Genomic DNA, 6,600 nt, shown 5'->3' with positions numbered 1-6,600 from the left:
CTCCAAGACATCCATACAGCATCACCAGTAAGCCTGCATCACTCATTTGGGGGCCATTCAGGAAACATGGTCTTGTCAGCTTTAAAATCATGAGATCTCTAAGTTTGGAGAAGAGGCTTTATTTCTGGTACAGGTTTACAGCCTGCAGGGTGGCAAACCTGACAAGCTGGAAAGTAGCCTTCGGTAGAGACTGTTAGCAGGCACTTCAGGGGAGGAGAAGTTGCAACAGAAATTTATGCTGAAGGGTAAATTTGGCTAAGTATACATATTCAACAAGTAATAGGAGGAACTATAAATATTCATGAAGGGGGTCCTGATGCATGCATACTGAACAAACATGCATTTCACGTGTCCCATGTTCATTCTGGGGTGGAGACTTACCATTTAAATGCACTGCGATTAAGCCCTGTATGTCAAAAGGTGAAGCAGGGACATGATGTCACTCAAGTGCACAGGCTCTGTAAATGCCAGAACCAGTCCATGGTGAGTGGGTACTTATCAGGAGAAAGTTACTGAAATCAGCCTCTTGTCCAATCAAAGCTGTAGTTTTGGCTTGTGGAACAGGTCGGTCCATTAGCATCTGGCAGTGCACAAGCTACAATTGTTAATATTGCTTATCCCGAGGCCAGTGCTTGATTACTAGAGAAGAAAACCCTTGTGGCAGTTGGGATATAGTTTATTCTTTAAATGTAGGGGTGCATGACTTAACCTTGCCTGGCATGGCCTTAGGTCCTGTTTATAACGTGGTATCTATTTTCTTTTCTTTTTTTTTTTTTTTTTTTGAGATGGAGTCTCACTCTGTCACCCAGGCTAGAGTGCAATGGCACAAACTTGGCTCACTGCAACCTCTGCCTCCCGGGTTCAAGCAAGTCCCCTGCCTCAGCCTCCCGAGTAGCTGGAATTATAGGTGCGTGCCACCACGCCCAGCTAATTTTGTATTTTTAGTAGAGATGGGGTTTCACCATGTTGGCCAGGCTGGTCTCAAACTCCTGACCTCAGGCGATCCACCCACCTCAGCCTCCCAAAGTGCTGGGCTTACAGACATAAGCCACTGTACCTGGCCTATAACTTGATATCTTATTACCACAACGGATCTGTTCTATCAGTCTTATGATCTCTCTTTTTTTTTTTTTTGAGACGGAGTCTTGCTCTGTTGCCCAGGCTGGAGGGCAGTGGTGCGATCTCAGCTCACTGCAAGCTCCATCTCCCGGATTCACGCCATTCTCCTGCCTCAATCTCCTGAGTAGCTGGGACTACAGGTGCCCGCCACCATGCCCGGCTAATTTTTTTGTATTTTTTAGTAGAGACAGGGTTTCATCGTGTTAGCCAGGATGGTCTCGATCTCCTGACTTCGTGATGTGCCCACCTCGGCCTCCCAAAGTGCTGGGACTACAGGCATGAGCCACCGCACCTGGCCATGGTCTGTATTTTAACATTAGTGCTGGTCTGTGTCTAAACTGCAAAAGGGAGGGCGTACAAGGAGGCGTGTCTGACCACCCATCCCATCCTGGCTGGGAACTCAGTTTTTAAGGTTTCTCTAGGGTCCCCTTGGCCAAGAGGGGATCTGTTCATATGGTTGAGGGGCTTAGGACATTTTTTTTAGTTTTCAGTCTTAAGGGCCATGATGACCAGTTCAGGAGTGTCAAAGGGAGAATTGGGGCATTCACGTCATTGGTTTGAAGGAGCAACTCCCAAGCTGGTTTCAAGATGGCTGGCAGGCCCTGTGTTGTCACAAAAGAAGGATTCCCTTTGTCCAAAGCTAAGAGAGCTCAAATTCTCTACAGCTCCTCCCATCAGACAGATGCCCTGAAAGAGCTAGTGAAAGGAGAATGACCTGGTGGCACCGAAAATACAGACAGGCTCCCTTCCCAAGAACTCTCCTGGTGCCTCTGTCAAGAACTCTCCCAGTGCCTCTGTCATGCATGCAGCCCTGGGGCCATGCAGCCCTGGGGCTAATCACAAAGTTTCGTTTGTTTTCTGAAAAGGCAACTCACAAGAAACATGAGAGTAAAGGCAACTAGGAACAAGGAAACGAAACTGCTGGTGTCACCTTTCCGCGCTCCTCATTCTGTTGACCCACTCCTTGCCTCCCAGATGAGCATCTCCAGCTCTGGCTCAGAAGTGAGGCCTGTTGATGGAAGCGTGATGAGCTTTCCTAGCCCAGGCCTGCTAGTCTAGCTGGAAGGCATCCCTTCTGTCATCATGCCATTTTGGAAAAATGCAATTCACCTATCTCTCGATGTATAGGAGGCTCAATTCGAAAAAATGAGGACTCTGATGGAGCCAAAGTCCACAGATGTAAATATCTCCGATAACAAAACTTTTTTTTTTTTTGAGATGGAATCTCCCTCTATTGCCCAGGCTGGAGGGCAATGGCACGATCTTGGCTCCCTGCAACCTAATTTCCCAGGCTCAAGTGATTCTCCTGCCTCAGCCTCCCAAGTAGCTTGGAAGCTTGGATTACAGGCATGTACCATCACGCCTGGCTAATTTTTGTATTTTTAGTAAAGATGAGGTTTTGCCAAGTTGGCCAGGCTGGTCTTGAACTCCTGACCTCAGGTGATCTGCCTGCCTCAGCCTCCCAAAGTGCTGGGATTACAGGCATGAGCCACTGAGCCCAGCCATAGTTTTTGTATTTTTAGTAGAGACTGGGTTTCATCATGTTGGCCAGGCTGGTCTCAAACTCCTGACCTCAGGTGATCCACCCACCTCGGCCTCCCAAAGTGCTGGAATTTCAGGCGTGAGCCACCGCACCTGGAACAAAACATTTTTCCTGCCCAAATTTCACAGACCTTTAGAGCTTGAAAGAAGCTCATCTAATTGGACCCCCTTTAAAGAGACTAAGGCCCATGGTGACAGGGCTGGGACACAAACCGATTTTTTGGGGACTCCAAGTTCAGTACTTCTTAATGGTTCTTGGTTCTTCCATGCCCTTCTAGGTTGGCAACTTGTTCATGGGTTGGCAACTCAATCCTGGGACCCCTAAATAGGCACCCCAAGACTAAAAAGGGAAAGAAGATGTGACTTTCGGGGACCACTGTCAGGTCACTAAATTGAGAGAGAGCTGCAGCCACCATCAAAATCCCTCACGCTTCTTGAGAGCTTCAGAGCTTCCTGACTCCAGTAGCCATGGCTGTGACCCCATGGAGTCCTCTAAACCTCAGGTCTCCGTGGAAATGGGGGTGACCTCTGAGCGTGTTTGACAGACATGTTTTGGAAGGACTGGGTGGCAGGAAGAAGGATCGTGTACCAACTTACACCTTGGAGGCCTGGAATTGGAATCGATGTCATTGCTAGCAGGCCAAAGCAGTAGTTGAGCAAATTCTGTCAGTTCTAACTTCAAGATATATCTAGAATCTGATTACTTCTACCACCCCTACTACCACCCCACTCCAAGACATAACTCTAGCTCCCCTAGCATTACCCTCTAACTGGACTCACTACTTCTGTTCTTGACCCCTGCACTCTATTCCAGAGTGATCCTGTTAAACCTGATTCAGATCATGTCACTCCTCTGCTTAAAATCCTCCAGTGGCTTCCCCCTCACTCACGGTAAAAGCTAAAGTACTTTACTATGAACTACAGGGTCCAACATCATTGGGTCCTATAATACTCTGACCTGCTCTCTCCATCTGCTTCAGTGGTAACTGGCCTCTCTGTGATTCCTTAATGGTGCCAAGCAGGCTCCCACCTCAGGCCCTTTGCACTGGCTGTTTCCATTATCTGAAATTATCTTCCCCCACCCTAACCCCCACCCCACAGACAACATGACTAGCTCCATCATTTCTTTCAAGGTCTTTAATCAAAAGATACCTTCTTAGTAAGGCTCTCCCTGGCCACCCCATTTAAAATGTTAACATTCACTTACCTGGCTGACATGTCATATACCTCTTCCCACTTTATGCCTTCTCCTTAGCACTTGCCAGTAACATATATTTTACTTGTTTATCTTTATTTATTGTCTTTCTCTCCTACTAGAATGCAAATATGCTATATCTCCAGCAGCTAGTAGGTTGACACATAGTAGGTATTCAATTAATATCTGTTAAATGGGCTGTGCGTGGTGGCTCACGCCTGTAATCCCAGCACTTTGGGAGGCCGAGGCGGGCGGATCATGAGGTCAGGAGATGGAGACCATCCTGGCCAACACGGTGAAACCCCGTCTCTACTAAAAATACCAAAAAAATTAGCCAGGTGAGGTGGCGGGCGCCTGTAGTCCCAGCTACACGGGGGGCTGAGGCAGGAGAATGGCGTGAACCCCGGGGGGCGGAGCCCGCAGTGAGCCGAAATCGCGCCACTGCACTCCAGCCTGGGCGACAGCGAGACTCCGTCTCAAAAAAAAAAAAAAATCTGTTAAATGAAAGAATAAATGAACGGATGGTTTGGGTGCTTAAACCCATGACATGGTAGCACTGGCCTGTTCTCCAGCTGGGAATTAGGAGTCAGGCCTCCTGAAGGAACAACATTTGCGTGTCCACACCCCCCGATGGTTTACAACCCTGTTTCCCCCAGTGGACAAATGAATGGAGATGCATTCCCCATACTCACATCACTCCAGCCTGTGCCTTCTGCGCTACCCTTCCCCTCCCAAGCCCACACTACCTCAGAGATCTTCCTACCAACTCCAGTGAGGCTTATCTAGAATAAAGAGCAATTGTTCAACTGGCAGCCCTTACTATGTATCAGCCACTATGCTAAGCATTTTACATAGAATATTTTGTTCAATTCTTATGAGACATGTAATATTATCCCCATTTTTCACAAGAGAAAATTGAGGCTCAGAGACTGCATTGAACACCTACTTGGGTGATTTTCTCTTCTCTGAGAACTTTTCACCTACCCACAAAGATGGGCCCTTGCTGGCCTGTTGGTACCCAGCAACACCACCCTCCACTCCTCAGGCCAGCCCTGACTGATTGGGCCAATACAGAAACCTGATTCTAGTGGGGCCAGTCAGTATCTTTTTCCCAGAAATATGGATTTGGATACAGAGATATTTGTCCTCCCTGTTAGGCTCTTCATAAAGGTGGGACTGGAACATCAGTGTCTGGTCATAGGCACCCTGAGGCCAATCAAGAAAGAGGAAGGCTGGGAGAGGGGGCTTACACCTGTAATCCCAGCACTTTGGGAGGCCGAGATGGGCGGATCACAAGGTCAGGAGATCGAGACCATCCTGCCTAACATGGTGAAACCCCGTCTTTACAAAAAATACAAAAAATTAGCCAGACGTGGCGGTGCACACCTGTAGTTCCAGCTTCTTGGGAGGCTGAGGCAGGAGAATTGCTTGAACCCAGGAGGCAGAGGCTGCAGTGAGCCAAGATTGCACCACTGCTCTCCAGCCTGGGCGACAGAATGAGATTCCGTCTCAAAAAAAAAACCAAAAAAAGATAAACCAAGTGTCTTTCAATTGTTTGTAACCAAAAGAGCTTGACTCAGAGAAGCTAAAAAACTTACCTAACACCACGTAACTTAAGAAGGATGAAGCTGGAACTCTAACGCCCGCACATTCCTATAACTGCCAAACCACTCAGACTTTGTCTTCTTCTTAGAGGTTGGCAGGGCAGAGGTGGAGCTTCCCCAGCAGATCGCACTGTCTCATTTCCCCTCCTTTCACACCAGTACATTTTCCCAAGAAAAGCCAAGGTCAGAATCACCTCCAGGGCAGCCTCAAATGGGAAAAGAATTTGATGATAGGAATGTATAGGAAGTAGAGAAGGGCAGCACCATTTTGATGGGTAGGGATCAGGCAACGTGGGGTCAATTTATGTTTTTACTGAGTCTTGATTCTTTTGGGGAGCAGGTGGAGCCAGCCCCTTCTCTCCATGGAGACACAGCCAGGCAGATGGGTAAGGTGAGCAAGGCATAGGCCAGGAAGAAGTGTGGGGACAGCTTAGCTTTTGGAGTGGAGACTTCGCCCACCAGGCTTCCAGGCCCAAATAAGTCCCCTCATCAAGGAAACTGTGTACCCCTCAGGCAGGCTTGCTCCAAAGATGCAATCAAGCCAGGCGAAGACCAAAGAAAAGAGGGTCAAAGATCTCTCTGGGCAAATCCATTAGTGACAGCTGATCCCTTGGAGCCACTTGAAGTCTGCAGCTCCTGAAGCTCTGTTTATTAACTCTGTTTATTTCTCCAATTTGTCAAGTACTGTCTGCAAGCTCCAGCTTCCCTCATAAGTGCTCAGCTTCTATTCTGCCTCGCAGGCTTCACCAATTTGATTAGCATACTCTGCACTCCGTCTTTCAAGTTGTTAATGAAAATACTGATGAATACTGGGAGTTATTCAGGTCCCTGGGAGGCCTCTCCTCCACCCCATCATCTTTTTGCCTGGCGAGTAAACTGGAAGGGATGAATCCTCTTTTCAGATAGTCTTTGCCCACTGTTCAAGAGCTTTTGTCTAATCTTTTCATTCATTCATTTATTCAATCACTCATTTATTCATTTGCTAGGGCTAGAGGCTTAGCACAATCTCTGGCACATGGAAAATACTAAACAAATGCAAGCTCTTAGTGTTATGAGGTGCTGTGGAGAAACAGAGATGCACAGGATAGATCCCAGCCCTGAGCGATAAGAATGAGAATAAGAATTACAGCTGCAAATTTT

This window comes from Hylobates moloch, unplaced genomic scaffold, assembly GCF_009828535.3.
Source record: "Hylobates moloch isolate HMO894 unplaced genomic scaffold, HMol_V3 SCAFFOLD_16, whole genome shotgun sequence".
Classification (NCBI taxonomy): Eukaryota; Metazoa; Chordata; class Mammalia; order Primates; family Hylobatidae; genus Hylobates; species Hylobates moloch.
Note: the sequence above shows the minus strand (reverse complement) of the source record.